An 18,057-nucleotide genomic window follows, 5' to 3' on the forward strand; every position below is an offset into this window, starting at 1 on the left:
CCTGTCTTCTAGCAAGCTCCCTCCCCTATGCCAGGTTTGGGGCACAGAGTGTGGGAGATGGTTCCAGCTGGTTACAAGGTGGGGAAAGGCGTCGGCCTGTTGTGGGACCGTGTGTGGAGTCAGGGCGGTGAGAAAGGGAGGGAGATTCTCCAGTTCCACGGGTCCGACTTTAGTGGGTCCCAAATGAGAACAGATCTCCCAACTCCTTTCAAAGGGTTAACTCCAGTGCGATCTCTCCTCACTGCAGACCTGCTGGCGAGCTCCCGGATCCCGTTCCTTTAGAGGACTAGGGAGGGAGGGTGGGCCTTCCCAAATCCTCCCAACCCTTTCCCCGCTCGCGGGTGGGAAGGAAGGGGACAAATGCACACGCAAATTGACCGATGATAAACCACAAAAGGAAGTTATGTCCTGTGGGAGATGGCGATTTGTTGGGGGTGTTGGTAGAATGTAGGGAAGACGCTTCCAACCCGGGTGGGGACCTGGAAGGGTTAATTAGAAGCCATTAGGGGAGGTAGGGAAAGGAGGTTATCCTAGGCGAAGGTCTAAAGTGATCACCCCTCAGCCTTCCTGTGGCCATTCCAAGGTAGAGAAATGATCGTTGGATTGTGTGGCCACCGACTGTGAGTTAACTAGAAGGATATAGAAAGGGAGCTCTGCAGAGCTGCCACCTCTAGGGCTCTAGGGTCCTGTGGAAAGAGGACTGACACCCCCCACCACCACTTCAGCCAAGCCTTAGCTTTTGTTCCTTTCCCAAAGGTTGTGTGTGAACCTCATCTTCTCTTTCACAGTTCCTGAAAAATATAGGCGGACCGGGACAGAGTTCTCTGCCCTGGAGGGTGAGAACATCCACTGCCTTTGAAACATGTCACCCTTAGGAGGTAGTATGTACATCCTGGGCGCAATTGGTGTCAGTGTTGGCCAGTTTACCCCAAGCAAAATAGCATTTTATGTTTTGGAGGTGTATGTTTTCTATTTTTATTAACGGTTTTGATTGCTAATTGACCTCCCACCCCCCACCCCTCTCCTTATTCTTACTCTAAAGAATTCTCAGGAACCTTTTTTATCTGACTATTGATCAGGATATGGGTACAGTTTATGCAACCTGTGAAGGTTATTTAGGACAAACCCCCAGCATGCCAGTTCAAGTTCTGTGCAAGGCTATTCTGCAAAAACTGTCAGGTTATGCTGTCTTGATACTGTTTCCGTTTGAGCCCTAATATCTGGGGAAAGAAGGAGTGCTCATTATTAACTCTTCCTTGTTGGTAAAAGCACCTGGTTTGCTTTTAGTTATCTGGTAATTTTTCAAATCCCTTACCTGTGATCTTACTGTGGGTGTTATTTAACCCTTGAAACTTTTTTAAAACATAGGATTTGTGTACTTGTTAGTAAGTTCCAGAAGCAAGTCCAGGCTATAGGGAAACAGCAACAACAACACAAAAAAGACTAGAAGATAAATTGGGAGACAGGAAGGAAAGGAGAAGGAAGGAATCTGCCACAAACCAGAATGGCAATAGAGCCAGTGACTTGCAGCTCCTCTCTGCTTTGGTTGGTTGAGGCAATCATTTCTGAGAGCACATTTTCTCAGGAGGTGCTTAGAGACTTCTTTTAGCAAATCTAGTTTGAGTTTTGTGGAGGGATAAAGGATTTGCAAGTGTAGTGTGAGCATATTCAGTGGATTGAAAATAGGTGTCTCTCTATCTGGAAGACCCCAGATTTTTTTTTTTATCCTTTTGATGCAGTTGATATGAATAATGGAATGTGGGTGTACTTCCCAACCTGTGTGTGTGTGTGCTTGTGGAGAGATGGCACATGGTGGGGGTATTTCATGTTCTTAGTTGATTTCCTTTCATTCCATTCTTGGGAGGTCTTTAAAGAAAAGCCCAAGATAATTATTTCTGCTCCTCTGTGCTCTCTTTTTACATTCTGTAGGAGGGAATGGCAGCCTTTTTAATAAGTAATGATTATTGACAGGGCTTTCAGCCCCAAGGAAAAGAGGGGGAAAACCTGTAAATGGTGTCAGTGTTCACTAGACATAGAAACAGTATTTGCTTTATTTGTATGGGAGGTTCAGTTTTTTTTTTTTTTGTTTTAAACCTTTAATAAATAGTTGAAATAGGGATAAAACCAAGTATGCAAATCCAGCAGAAATTGATTGACCTGGTTTGCATACATCAACAGAAAAAATTTAATGAAAGGTATTTATGTAGTTTCCACAAAGAGTGAGTTTAAAAACATAGGTGGTATGGTAATTAAAGAAAAAGCATACTTTAATTTTTTTTTTCATCCAAGATTGTAGGATGATTAACAAAAGAATAGAAAGATTTCATTCAAGGGATTATCAGCAGTGCTGCTGTAGGCTGAATTATTGCCTGAATATCTGATATTCATATTTTTTACTTGTTTTGATTATGTCACTAAAGTTCCCTGGAGAGAAATTTCCTTTTTCTTGGCTCCTATCTCCAGATTTCAGTAGGGTTTTTCTTTTGCTTCTGTTTTTCTTTTAAAAGAAAGTCATGGATGCTGTTGTAGCACCTGAAGACAGTTACCGATGATGCTCTATTTTTGTGAGACTAACTCACAAATTCTTTAATGGTCAGAGTCTTGGCTCTTGAGTTGAATATCTCAAGGCCTAAAGAATAAATGTCTTTGTGTTCATCTTTGAGCAATCAGAAGGATCTTGTGTGTAAAGGCAGCAGAGCTCTTGGGAGTGGAAGAAGCTTGTTCACTGAAAATAAACACACTTGCTAATGGATAATAGGTTTTTTGAAAGCAAAAGCTACTTTTTGCAGTGAGGAAGGTCCAGTGTAGAGGACTGTTAATAATTTTGTGTAGAATGAAGAAAAAAAAAAAATGATTGCACTTATGTAGCAGGAAGAGGAGGGCTTAGCATTTGATTCTTGTCCCTTGGGCCATGGGCTGGACCAAAAGTTTCCTCTATGTCCCTGAAATCTCTTGGTTCCCTGTGGGCCAGTACTTGCCTTCCCCTCAGACTCTTTAAAAACAAATATCTTAAATATGTTGCTACTAGGTGATTATTTTGCTCAAAGTCTCTGTATCATTTTGTGTCTGAAGTATAGATTAGTTTTCAAATTTTTTAAGCCAAAGGCAGGTTACTATGGAAAGAAGAATACTGACTTAGTCCAGTACACAAACAACCTTTCCATTTTCTAGCACTTGGAATTGTATTTTTAGATTAGAAACATATTTGCACAGAGTTGCTAAAACAAGGCGAGTCTTGGAATTCTTTTATTCAGCTGAAAGCACTGCTTAGCAGGTAAAAGGCGAGAGTCACCAGCTAAGTTCAAATACAAAGACAAAAAGCACCTTTTGTTGGGCTATTCTTAGGGTCATATTTGGAAGGTTATATAGTTAATTCCAGTGAATAAGATTCCAGGTAGTGAGTAGTCTTTAGAAAAGAAATGAATGTAAAGTGGATCATTGATGTTTAAACAAGATATGGAGACAATTTTTATTTACTCAAGTCTATTTAAATAAAACTTTACCCAGTCATACCTGTTGTAATTTTTAAGACCCATTGATGAAATCAATGATTTTCCGATTTATTCTTCCCAACATCTTCATTCCTTCAATAAGAGTATTCTTGGTTGCTTTCTCAGCAGCCTCAGGTGTAGTTTGCTTAAATAAAGTTACTCCTGAACCTGATGTTCTGTCTACATGACGCAAGGCCTTCAAAGGATTTCCAACATAGAGGGTACTGACTCCAATCATGCATGGTAGCCAAAGTGAGACTATTCAAAGCTGAATATCAATATTTCTTACACGAGCCAATTATGAGCTTTTTTATGAGTACATGCTGCCATATGACTATGTTTTGATTTCCTTTTGCCTTAACGCTAGGACTATGGGACTTTTCTGCTTTAATCGATTACACTTTACAGTTTTGCTCTTTAGACACTTAAGCTGCACTTCATAGTCCTGACAACAACAAGAAAAATAACAACCACCACCCCCACCACAACAGAACAAAACCAACAAAAACTAGGCAGGGTTGCACATAGATTGACCAGGATATTTTTATTCTTTTGAGTTTGTTCTTAGTGCATGAAAAAAAGGTGGTTTAAACTTTTTTCTTCAATTCTTCATAACTGAGATAAGGAATTGGAGATGATTTTGCTTTCAGAAGAGATGATGTCTCTTCTGAATGTTTGATTTGTGAATCCAGCCACCTTTTTATCTGTGCTTTTTTCCTGGATAGATTTTAAAATGCATTGTTGATCCACAAGTTTATAAGAAGAAAAAGCAAATCAACAGAAATAAACAGACTTTGGCAATTTTTCTCTGTTACTAAAGAGCTCAGCTTTTCTAAATCTAGACTAGGTCACAAGCTGAAGGTGTTTTTTTTTTTTTTTTTTTGAAGAGTTTGAAATCAGTGCCATTCTCATTCTGGGAGGTCCCGTGTGCATAGGAACAAAATCTCTCCTCCCTTATGGATCTTCCCAGTCCTTCCATCTCATCTTACCACAATGAAAAGAAAACTGATTTTCAGTTTACTTCTTTTGTAGAATTTTTTTTCTCATAACCTCTCATATTTACTACCAAGCATATCTCAATATTCTATCTGGGATGTTGAAAATGGAACATGAAAGTTGGCCCTGAAATATATAAGAGCAAGGGAAGCGTCATAAATCTAAGTCTTCAAAATGCCTTTGAATTGCTTCTGAATAGAACTGAAATTCATCTTTCTTTCAATCTCTTTTTATCTTCAGATGTGTGTGTTGGACAAAGTACAGCACTGGTGTTACCTTGACAAATTCCACTGTTTTGAGATTCTAGAAATTCTAGTTACCTACACCTAGGAAATCACCCCCTAGAACCACGTACACAGTGAAGGCAGAAGGCAGGAAAGGACTCAATTTGTAATGAACTCAGCTTTGTAATGTCAGAGTGAAAACTCATCCAATAGTTGTTTCCTGTTTACACAATTGTCAGTTGAACTTGTAACATGCAAATTTTTTTTTAAATTTTCACTGCTCGTTCACTGAAAATTTTATGCATATACCTTGTCCAGTCTTTTATTTTATAGGATCATGGCTCTAAGTGAAGGCTTCTTGCAGACATTTGATTTTTTTTTTTTTTTAGATCTTTATTTCTTAACCTATAGTACCAGAACTACTCAATACATTTTCTTCATCTTAATAATTTCATGTTGTTCCAAGTAAATTTAAATAAATTATCCCTTTGGTAAGACATGTTAGACTGCTTAAGATTATGTAGAAAGTTTAATAAAATATTTGTTTAGATAATTGCTTAAATGTCTTGGTATGTTTTATAAAAAAAAAAAAAAAAGGACTTTAAAAACTTGGTGGAAGACTAATGGCTCTTTATTTTCCCACATATATTGGTTTACAAATCATACCACTTTTGATGGCACTTATTATCTGATTGCACAACACAGTTGTATATTTGAACATAAATTCTTATATATGTTTATATAATTCCATTTTCAAAATACATGCCATGTATTTTAATTTTTAATTCATTTATTAAACATCTATTTGGAGGACTTGAAATGCTGCTAGTGAATTGGTTGATTTTAAAAGTTTATGAAGTCAAATTTGCTTAAAAAGGAGAATATTTACATAAAACTTAACCTAAACAGCATAAATTCTCTCATATCTTGTTGGAAGACCAAGACTTTTTACTGATTATGTGTCTACTGGTTTAAGTTTAGCATTTTTTATGCCATACCTCTGTTTCTTCTTCAAAGACATTAGTGAAGTTATCCGCATATAAATGCAGATTATTCATAGGTACTATAATATATCCATGCCCTGGGAATCTTTCATAGTTGTTCCTCCCCCCTTATAATTCAGTCTTTTTCTTCTCTTTTCTTATCGTCTTTTTTTCTTTTCTTCCTTCTTTCTTTCTAAAAAATACAAAACAACTCACCTTTTGGATTTTCTTCAAAATATCCAACTACATTCCTTTCATTTCCATAATCATATTATTGATGTACATAATATTTAACTAAATTTCATAATGACCAAAACAACTGGCATAAATCTGGTTATTACCCCAACTGATGTAGGTAAGTGAATAACTCAACTGGCAGCTACAGGGGTGGTCAGGCTTCCTTGCATCCTTCCTGGTGGGTATGTCCTGTCCTGTGTCATGGTTTTTGTGAATATGTTCCTCCAAGGCAGTGGAGAAGGGAGATGGTGACAGCAGGTTGGCTAAGAGGAGTTAGTTCAAGAAATCGACTTCTTTAGTAGGTACTATTATCGAAAGTGGGTATCACTCATTACTATATTTGTTAGGGACTTTCCTAGAAGAGCAACACAGTTACCTATAAAAAAAAAATTAAAAGAACAAAGAAAAACCCCAAAAACCTGTCTCCTTGTATTCTGTGATAGCTGAGCAATCTTAAAAAGTAGATTTATTCTCTCAGAACTTCAGCTTCCTCCTCTGGGATCATGAGGTGATGCCAATAACACCCACTCCCAAAAGAGCTCATTAACACTACTGTTTTTATATCAAGAGAAATGGGAAGTGGGTAGACTGGTTATTTTCATCCAGGAGCACATCAGGCCATTGGATTCAGTTGAAATATTGGAACTGGTTTGCTCCCCAGCTTCAGGGATCTTTCATTGCAATAAGAGATTATTGTTCTTTTATGCCCTGGTTCTTTCCTGTATTCCTCACTGATACTGTGATAGACACTGCAAAATGTGGTATGGAAATCTACCTCAAGTCAGCCTGGAAGTTTAGTACCAAACGGGAGCCCACCTTCCATTTGACATCCTTTGCTTGTTAGATATTTGTAAAAACCTCGTTTGTGCACATGTTTATCACAGAGAAGAGTTGAAATTGGGGGGAAAATGATTGAGATTGCTGAGTGATCTGGAAATCTGAAATCTGTAGAAATCTGAAGATTTGTGATGAAAGAAAGAATGCCCTAAAGCCTCCCCTTTGTGACATTCCTACACAGTATTAGTGTCACTGGGTCTTTCAAAGTTTGGATAGAATTTAAGCAAAAATCTTTTTTTTTTTTTTCTTTAGGAAGAGTAACATTAACATTTCAAAAACATCTATCTTCAGGTTATACTTCGTCCTGAATTGTATTTCAGAGTTTTACTTTTTTGTGGTTATAAGTTATTGTTTTTTAAAATAGGTTGAGAATTGTACATAAATCATAGATTGCCATTCCTGAGCATAAAAGAAGGTTAATCAGAATCTAATCTGCAGAACTGAATTCATTCATTAAGTTTAATAACAGATGTTTAGCAGCCTCCAAAAAGATTCTGTCTTTGAGGCCTTTTCTACAAGTGATGGGCTGCATCATGAATGCAGTATGGTCTGTGAGAACGTTTTCATTTTTTTAAGAAAATCTGAGTCCATGCAATTACTTTGGCCATAAACATATCATAGGCAGAGTTATGAGACTAGCATAAATCTTATTATAACTGTTGGTGAACATTCTTGAATATATACTTCTGCCCCTTAAGATAACCTTCCCAAGACGGCCTATAACCCAAGTCATGATTGTCTGGTGAATTGCCAGAAATTCACTAAGGAAAAAAAAAAAAAAAGACACCCTCATCATTTTGTAATCACATTCTCTGGTTTTCTGAGTCTTAAGTTTTACTTTTAATACCTTGGAAGGATTATTCACAGAATCTCAGTTTTGGAAGGGGCTTGAGAATTTAGGTAATAACAAAATGAGAGCTATGTGGAGTTTTGCTGTGTGCCTGGAAATCAATTTTTGTCTGATTTGGTTTTGAAATACAGATTTAAAAACAAACATATATAGACTTGTGGCCTATATATCCTTACCTTAATCATACATTTCATGGAACTGGTCTTAGAGTGGTTATATAATTTGCTTAGGATATGAATAATGTACATAATTTGGATGATTGGGAAGATAGGCAGATTGTACAAGTAATGGTTTCTAATTCAATCTTAACTCTTAACCCATTGATATAATGTTGCCCTATCTGTGATCATTGCTGCTTTCAATCCCTTACATAGTGACATTTAATATAAATTCATAAATTGCACATTTGTTCTGGTAAAAGAAAACCTTTCTGACTGGAGAAATTACCCTGGTTTTCAGTTCAAGGACAAATTTGGGAGATATTTCAACGAAAGAGAAAGAACGTGTTCCTTTTACTTTTTTCTTATAACTTTATTGAGATATAACTAATATATAAAAATTGCATTATTTAATATATAATATATACATTTAATGAGTTTGGACATGTGCATATACCCATAATACCATCAAAACAATCAATGTACAACACTAAACATATCCATGATCACCAAGAATTTCTTGGTGTTTTATTTTTTTGAGGTGGGCACACTTAGCATGAGATTTATCTTAACATTTAGAAATATGCAATACCATATTGTTAACTATAGGTACTATATTATACAACAGATTGCTAGAAATTTAGCAAAAATCTTTGTCTTTACACTTCTTTTCTTCTTACCTGTTTTCTCCTGTGATTGCTTGTAGGTGATTCAATATAACACTGATAGAAAACAGTTAGACGTTATTTCTCTGCTTCCTAAAACTCAGTCAAAATTGTCTTCTCAGCCCATTCCAAATTTACTTTTGATTACAGCAGTTACTGTATCATATGCTGAGACTGATCAATGGAAATGTGTCAGGGAATATTTGGAGTGATAGCCTTCCAGGAGTGATAGCCTTCCAGGGCTGTAGTCCCTAAGATGTGAGCCCTATCAAGGAAATGATGAGAGTTTAATCCTACGCAGTCTCCTGCAAAACACCCCGATTCCACCTTGGAGCCAGACTGCAAGGTTCCCACCATTGACTGTCCAACAGTTCCAAGAGGAGGAATATTGATGAGACCCTGATATTCTGCAAAGGAAATACCCCAAAGTAGATCCATTCATTCTTAGTTATTTGACATTTTTGTGTATTGAAGTTCCTTTCAGTTAAAAGAAAAAAAGCGTTCTGCTAGTTGAAGTGAAAGATGATTAGAATTGATACTTTTGCCAACTTATAAAAAGAAAGTGGAAACAAGTGAAGTAGCAGGTTTGTAATGATAGTATTTGAATAGCCATGCTGAAAGATAGGAAGACTGTAACGTCAGGAAACTGGTATAGCAAAAGCTCTAAGACTGAATGAATCCCATAGACAAAGAGTAACAGCTATGTTCATAAAGAAGAGGGGTAAAATTTGCTTACCCAAATTTACTGTATATATAAAAAAAGTTCTGTTGGCATGTTGAGAACATTTAGAGACTCTAGGAAGAAAAAAAAATAGAAAAAAATATATAAACAAATGTTTATATTAACTGCTATTTTGACTGAATTCTGTTTGACTGTTCTTTATGTTACTATTTTATATTTAATAACTGGTAAATGCTTATGCAGTTCTGGATAGTCATGACTGGGAAGAAGTCTCCCTTTACCGGAGAAGAGGTGTGTTTATCGGTGTAAGTTGTATCAGCCCTGGACCTGTTTATGTTGGTTGTTCTTGGTACTATAATTAGGTATTGTATTTAGATATTATGAAAACCAATGAATTAATTGTGGTTTCTGTTAAAACTAAGTGGATTGCATTGGAAATACTCCATAAAGATAAGCCACTTCAGAAATTGATTCAAGCAAGGGAAAATATATTGATATATCCTTAAGAAGTCAGTGCTTGTGTTGTTTTGCATGTGGCTTTATCTCACTCCACAATGAATAACCTGAAACTGAAAAATCACAGCATACATTGTGGGTATGGTTTTCCACAAGAAAGATGGTAGATATTTACTCAAAGAAAAACCTTGAAATCTGGAACCAAGTATTTGGCATTTTTGTGTATTAGACTAAATTATGTACATTTAAGGTTAAATAAAATAAGTAATAAAATAGACTTTTGTTTATGTATGTAATATTATGAACTCATTCAATTTTGTTTTTTGTAATTTTAAGAATACTGGAAAATGTTTATTACATACCTAAGACTTGGGATAGAAAATTAGATGCTGATTATATTAAGCTATGTAGATTAATAGATTTAATATATAGTAACTAAATTCAAAAAAATACTAAAGTTTTGATGATTACTTCTGGGTTGTGGAATAGGAATAATATTTAATTTATTATCTTTTTTTGTGTGTGTTATCTAACTTTTAGTTAGTGGTCATGAGTTCTCTCTAATCCAAAGTTGTAAAACTTTTGAAAAAGTAAAGAATAAGCTCCATGGATCAGTTGAATTATTGTTCTTGCTTCTGTGAAGATTTTAGATTTTTTTTCCTTTAAGTCTTAAGAATTTAGAATTTGCGTCTTAATTGGTGGAATCAGCATTAAAGTATTGACAGTTGGATTCCTGCTGTGAAATGCATATGTATAGAAATACAAACACATTTTCATTTGCTCCTGGGAAATAATGCCTTATTGAAAGCTGAGTGGTTTACCATGGGCCTTTGATATTAGCCTTGATCTTTTAAGAATATAGATGATGGTGGAAGTTTAATGAGTTGCTTAATAGTGCTTCCAGTCTGCAGATGGTAGCTACCTTTAGTAGTAGTGCTAGGCAGGATATAGCCAATAGAAATCAATGAGGTGTGTGAATATTAATGAAGTACATAGTCTAGTTCAAGGATGAAATGAAAGGAAAATAACAAAGGCTTCATGGTCTTAGGAGAGCACAGGTCAAATATGAACAAGTGGGATTATTAATTCAAAGATTTACCAGAAGCTGTTAGCCTCTATAAGAATCACGTGATTAGATAGTTGGACTGTAGATACTCTCCACAGGCCATTGGAAAGGGATGATTAGCAGGGCACGTGCTGAACTGTGTTCTAATTTCCTCAGATATTTCATAAACCCAATCATGAGCAAAAAGAGCCAGAAAAAATAGCATGGTTCTGTTTATATAATGTTTAAGAATGAGAAGTCAAGATAGTGGTTATCTTTGGCAAGGAGGCAGGAAGTGAATGGAGGGGACCCAAGGTGTTGGGCTTAGGGGTACTGACAGTATTATGCTTCTTGATCTGGGGTCTAGTCATAAGAGTGAGTTCAGTTTAAAATTTATCAACCTGTATTCTTGTGATTTGTTCACTTTTTGTATACATCAATACAAATTTTGAAAAGTGAAGGGAATCTTTTGAAAAAAATTTTTGACCTTTACCATTGTATGCAGCCAGGGTGGGGTCCTGCATTTATATATTTTCCCACCAGTAGACCCTAGATCCTAGGTCTGAGCATTTGTTTCTCATGCCCCACAACCTAAAAGATGCAAAAGGGTCTTTCTGATTTCAGTAACTTCATTTTTCATGATCTTGACAGGGAGACCACATGCAGGCAGCCATACTCCTTTATAACTTTAACCTTTCTGAGTGAATACCTTTTGTTTATATTAAGTAAAACTTTTTTACTTATATCAGTAGTGTTTCTGATATAACTGAAGTTGTTACATTTTTCACATCTTACACATGCAATACCATCCTTGAATCCTGAGAAGTAATTTATCCCAGTTTTACAAACATAGAAGCGTGTGTGATACACAAGAAGGACATTTCATCATTTGCATCTATGCTTTTGTTGAGAAGATCAGAATGTATGTACTAAAGAATAATGAATTGCCAAAACATACCACAGAAAAAGTGTATTGGTCCATTTCAGAATGTAGTGATCCTTGCCACCAAAGTTTTCAAAGGAGAATTTCCTTAGACAGAATAATGGAGAAGTAAGGCAAAGGGAGTAAGAGGTCATTAATAACAGTAGAAGTCTGCATGTTCTTATCCCAGTGAACCAGTGGGGGGTCTGACTGGTGGGCAGAGAGGGCCTCTTTGGGAACTAAGGGGGCAGTCCCACCTTTCCTTGGAGCAGGGCCTGATTAAGGAGGTGGGGGCGCAACGGGGAGGATGTAGCTAGGCTGCTAAATTAAGCCACAGTCAGTATTGGTGCAAGGAAGGGACAACATCTGTTGTATTTTCAGAAGGTGCTAGGGTTTCCAGGGTGATTTGGAAGAAAAAATGGGCAATGGACTTTAAAGATTCTCCAAGTTTAACTTGTACCAAATTATTTACAGATGTGGTCTCTGATTTGTGAAGGGATATATTTAAGTATTGACTTCATTCCAGTGCTGCCTCAAAGTGCTGCAAAAGGCAGTCGAATTGCTGTGTTTTAAGGACGTTTAGTTTATCCAGAGTCACATCAACACAGCCCTAGATTTAACCCAAAATAACAGCTTTCGAATATTTAAAAATTTGCAAGTAGAGACACAAGGAGAATAACAAGAAGAAACTCTTGATTGCACTGCTTCACCTAAATTAACCTGTGGCTGCCTTCAGATTTCTCAGAGGCAAAAAACTCCTTTCTGAATTGATTGCTACATCACCCTTTGGTTCCATCTGGGATCCTGTCTTTCCAGAATCCACTCAGCACCTTTTGGGATTGAATGCTGACATCGCATAGCATTCAAAAGAATATGGCACTGTTGATTCCCTCTCTGCACTCGTCACATGGTGAGGAATGAGAGAGGGAAGATTCGTAGGGCTGTAGAGGATGAGGCTTTCATATGGCCTGCAGGAGAGCTCCTGCCATAGATGGGAGAATCACATCTGTGCATTTACATACCGATAGCTAAAATTAGCTGTCACCCTCTTTGTTCATCATACAGAATTTTCAGATGAGAATCAGGTTCATCACTCTCACTGGCTTACTTGGTTGCCAGCTGTTACCAGATAGAGGGGCTATAGCTCTGTGTAAGTGCAAATGCTAAATTAGCATTAATAGCCAGCAGCATCTCTCCTATATTTTTCACTGATCAGATAATTTTCACTGATGTCAACATTTATAATATGCCAGCTGACATATAGTGGTGTTATTTGCTTGGAATATTTTCGGTTGATTTATTTTATTGACTTAGATCAAGGTAAATTTTCTTAGTTATTTGTTCAGATCTTTGTGTATTTGGTCAGAAGAGATTTTTTTTTAAGTGGATGGCAGAGAAGTAGATAAGTGTTTTAGCAGTCGGTCTTGAATCTGTGTTACTCCTTCGTTGCTTGGTTTTGTCAGCTTCCAGACGACCATCAGTGATGCTCATCTTTCATTGTGAGCAGCTCTGAGTAATTTATGATAAATAATGAAATGCTGTTTCCTACAATGCACTGCAAATGGCTGAGTGTTGTAAAAATCTAAGGAGCTCTATTACTTCTAAATGACTAGATAACACAAAAATGTTAACCTTAAAGAGAAGAGGTCAAGTAGACCAGGCTTCTGGGAAAGCACAGTCTCCTGCCTGGTGCCCTCTGATAGGCTTTCTGGATCTGAACTCTGCAAGGACTGCTGCCTAAGTATTCACCTTCTACAATGGCAAGGAAGGGTGTAACCCATTCAGTTAGTTGGATTTATTGGAAGTAATAGTGGTTTCCTTGGAGTGAGGGAGGGGAGAAATTTGCAAAACAGGTCCAAAATCTGAAACTGTAAACTTATTTTTTTAAATTGTGAATGACTGAATACATGAATGAGTGGAAATGATGCATTATCAATGAATTTTGTGATGCTAGGATACAACAATGTGAATATTTTGTTTGAACATAGATATTGGAAAGAAATCTTATACAGAAAACATTAGAATAATTTTATCTGACCAAAACTGTATACATATTTGACATTTTTCAAAATTAACTTTTTCTATGATGTTCACATAGTCTTTCTTATCCTCTTATTAAAAATAAATACATGTTAGACATATATTTGCAACTCTCAGCTCTTTGGTACTCCACCGTGCATGTGTACAATTGCAGATGTTCACAGTGAATATGTATATTCTTCATCCTGGTTGCAATAAAATAGCTGCATATCTGAGTGTTAGGATTTGAAGACTTTAATTGCTTGCTGCAAAATGTCTTTATGTATTGCATTCCCATTGTGAAAATTGAATTAAATTGCCAGTCCATGAGCTCTTTAGGCTGCAGGGAGGGAGCGTCTCTATGTGAGCAAACCATTGGAAAGGTGAATTTTGGCCAATGATACTTTTAAACTCAAAAACTTTGCTGAAATTTAGCGCTGACTTTTCTCACATTTCCTCAAACTTATTATGTTGCCAAAGAAAATCTGCTGTTCCCCCTCATAGAACTGCTGCTTTCCTCCAGCTATCAGCTACAAGGTATGAAATGAATTGCATTAAAATAGATAACACATGCTACATTTTCAGAGGAGTACTCTATCTGTCTCATCAATTTCTTTTGACTGCTGGTGCTGGGTAGTTCACTTTAATCCTCAATTATCAGTTACATGCAATCAGGTGAACCTCTTGACCTTCAGGAAATAGAGATGATTTCAGACTAGAAAAGTTGGACTGCTTTAATGTGTGAGAATGTTTCTGCTTTTAGTTAAAGAAGGATTGCTGCCATGTGCTTTGGGATAAAGAAATGCAAACAAGGACGGTGATTCTCAAAATCCTGTTTGATGAATGAACTGTATGACCTTGTTTCCTGATCTGTGCCAGCTGTAAGGTTTGGTGTGGGCAGCATCATACCATTAGCAATACCACCCATTTTCAGGTATCTGAGTATGGACTTAGATGTTTGTAGATTATGCAGGTGTATGACCTCATCTCCACATGTTTCCTGTACTACTGCTTCTTTGATGCTGTATCATTTTGTAGTCGGTTAACAAAAGACTTTGGTGGTCATGGCAAAAGATGCTATGGTAAGTCTAGGAGGTGGTTTCATAAACCAAGGGGAGGATGCCAAGTTCACATAAATTTGGCATTTGTTACATATGTTTTCTTCTTTGTTTCTGTGGAAAATTGGAAAGAAGAGAATTAGAAGAGTGGGTTTGAAAGGGAGAAAAGTAATTAAGACACAGGGGGAAGTCCTGACCTGGTTTGGAGAATGTAGGCTCAGATCTGCTATTTAGTTGTTTGAGACCTCATGGTAAACTATTTGATCTCTGGCTCCTTGGGTTCTTCTGTAAATGTGGATGCTGGATAGGATGCTGAGTCTCCTTGTGGCAACGATTCCAGGAAGCCAAGGGTCTAAATTTGAGATTAAAATCTTGGTAGGATTTTTTGAATCACTGATTCTAGTGGCTCTCTCTCCCTTTCCATCCCCTCTCCCCACACTTTGTTTCTCCCTCCCTGCCTACACAGACACACACACATACACACATTACTTTTGCTTATTTGTAGTATATTATAGATGGGATATTTAACAGTTCATCATTTGGAATATTCCTGTTTTGTTGTGTTACATAGATGGGATTAGATGGGAATTGGTCACATCCTAAAGTGAAATTTTCTTGCTTACGATTTTAAGAAAGAATTCTTTATCCTTTCCCTGGTTTGTGCACATGCACATACTCACACTCACACACACACACATTATATATATATATATATTATATATATATATATATAATATATATCATGTGTATATTTTATATATATGTAAATGGATTCCAATAATAGGGGAAATGACTGCTGTACATCAAGTACTTTACTTGGAAGGATAAATAAATTTATCTGAACCAGGCATGGTGGTGCTCATCAATAATCCCAGTGATTCGGGAGGCTGAGGCGGAAGGCTCTCTAGTTCAAAGTCAGTCTCCTCAACTTAGTGAGACCCTAATTAAAAAAAAAAAAAGGAGTGCTGGGATATAGCTCAGTGATTAAGCATCCATGGGTTCTGTTCCCATTACTAAAAAAAATAAACAAATAAATAAAATACAAAATAAATTCATCTGACTCTAGATCAATCATAATATTTGATCTCCTTCATTAAATAGACTTTTCAGTAGCTGCGTCTTACAGTGTTATAGGAACAAAGGACCAAGAACGCCATCTCTGGGGTGCTGTTATGAATGCATCTTCCTGTGGAACACTGAGTCCTCTTGTGTTGGTTGGCATGGAGTTTAGATGTCAGAGTGTTATTGTCTCATTCATTGAATTAGAACACAGCTGACCTGTGACAGAGTCAGATGACATTTATTTCAAACTCAGAGCCGCTGTTCAATACTTCCTTTCCACTCACCTTTCTTTATTATTAAATAGGGTGTGCTCACTATACAAAATTAGAAAATATAAGCAGTTAGAAAAAAGTAATACTTAACTGTAGCTCTACCACCCAGAGATAATTATTGTTATGGTTTTGTTGAATGTTAATTAGCCTAATTTTTTGATTTATTAATATGTACTTTATATATAAAAGTGAAATATATTCTAATACTCTTTAAGATAGCTTTTTGTAGTTTATGTTAAAACATTTTTCCACATCGAAACAACGAAAGCCCTATCTTTAATGGCTCTGTGCTCAAATATTCTATTGAAATTTAATGAGCTTGTCATTTGTTGGACATTTAGTTTATTCTAATTTGGTCACTATTATATAAAATTCTGCTCTGGACATTCACAGCGTGGGATGGAAGTTTTGGAGCCAATGTATACAAAAATGTACTTTTTCTTTTCTTTTCTTTTTTTTTTAATCTGAAATTTCCAAATTCTTACTCAGAAAGATTGAGCAATTCAGATTCCTGTCAGTAGAGTGTCAGAATGACCGCAAAACCCTGTGATCCTGGGTGTCACATATCATTAACAACAAAGTAAACAAAGCATCTGCGACAACATAGTTTTGGGAGAGTATCTTGTTGGTGTTTTAGCTACATTTCTCTAACTACAAGTGAGGATGAGCCTTGTTAGCTAGCTGTCATGGGCGAGAGCATCGAATCTCTCCTGTCTGCACAGTCTTTATGATCTGACCTCTCTCTGCATCATCCAGGGCTTCATGATGGCCTGGGTTGCTCTTAGGCATAGGGAAGCCTGGAACTACTAACATTGTCCCAAGAAATTCAGTAATGAATTATGTCCCGAATTCCAGGGGCAGGATTGTGGACAGAGGATAAGCAGGCAATGGGTAAGGTATGACTATTCTTGAATAAGTGACCATAGAGACTACAGTTATCAGCTCAGGCTGCATCACAAACTACTGCACACTGGATAGCCCTGACAACAGAAATTTATTTTCTCAAAGTTTTGGAAGCTGGAAGTCCAAGATCAAAGTGTCAGGGACGGGGTTGCTTTCTTTTGAGTCTTCTCTTCCTGGCTGTCATTGGTTATGGGCCATACAGTGTCTCCATGTGGTATTTTCCTCTTAGCACACACATCTGCGGTGTCTCTCTATGTACAAACTTCTCTTCTGATAATAACTTCAGTCTAATTGGATTAGGGCCTACCCTAAAATCTTCATTTTGAATTAATCATCTTTGCCTTATATCCGAATACGGTCACCTACTGAGTTATTATTGGGTGTTAGGGTTGCAACATATAAATGGGAGAGGGATACAATTTAGTCCATAATGGGCCTCAAGTACATGGATGCAAATCAAAATATGCAAATCAAAATTCATAATTTCAAATGGTCTGGAGGTCTTATATTGCAACTTTCTCTGAGTTTAGACAATGCCTGGGACTGCTTCCCCTCTCCTCTGTACTTTGTAAGTCATCCTCAGTGTTGTGCTCTCTGAGTGTACTATTTTCTACTCTTCTGTTCTGTGGTGTGGTTGCAGAGCTGGAGAGGAGGCTCTGCTTCCAGGGAGGTGTGGCCTAACTGTACTGCACCTGGACTTGGAGACAGCCGCTGCCTCGGGCAACCACAAGTCTACTGCTGTTCCCGCTAATAAGTACCATGGAAACCCAGTGAGCTCCAGGGGTGGTGGAGAGGTGGGTGAACATGAAATCACCAAGTGACACTGGCTTTTCAAATGTCACATTATAAAAATAGAACCACTTGAGAAAGAGAGAGGCCACACCAACATCCTGTTGCTCCTTGATTTTTGGCATTTGATTTCCTTTCCTTTGCAGTCATCTCCATGACAAGCAGGGAGACGCAGTACTTCTATTATCTGCATGGGTTGGACAGGCTGAGATGCCTCATCTTCAACATATCACTAACACTCCTCGCAGAAATTAATTTGACTTGGATTTAAAATCCAGCTCCATTAAGGCTTTGCTGATCTATCCTTTAAGCATTACAGTTTATAGGTTGAGAGGTGTTGTCTTAACATTTTTCTTCCTTCCTTCCTTTCTTTCTTTCTTTTTTTTTTTTTGGCCACTAAAAAGAAAA

At 37.0% G+C, this 18,057-nt stretch overlaps 1 protein-coding gene across 4 annotated transcripts in view; it reads left to right on the forward strand.

Annotated features, from left to right (window-relative positions):
* Nrg3 (neuregulin 3) overlaps positions 1–18,057 on the forward strand; it is a 1,024,256-nt gene that overhangs the window by 984 nt on the left and 1,005,215 nt on the right. The window lies entirely within an intron of this gene.

Source organism: Sciurus carolinensis, chromosome 5 (genome assembly GCF_902686445.1).
Source record: "Sciurus carolinensis chromosome 5, mSciCar1.2, whole genome shotgun sequence".
Lineage (NCBI taxonomy): Eukaryota > Metazoa > Chordata > Mammalia > Rodentia > Sciuridae > Sciurus > Sciurus carolinensis.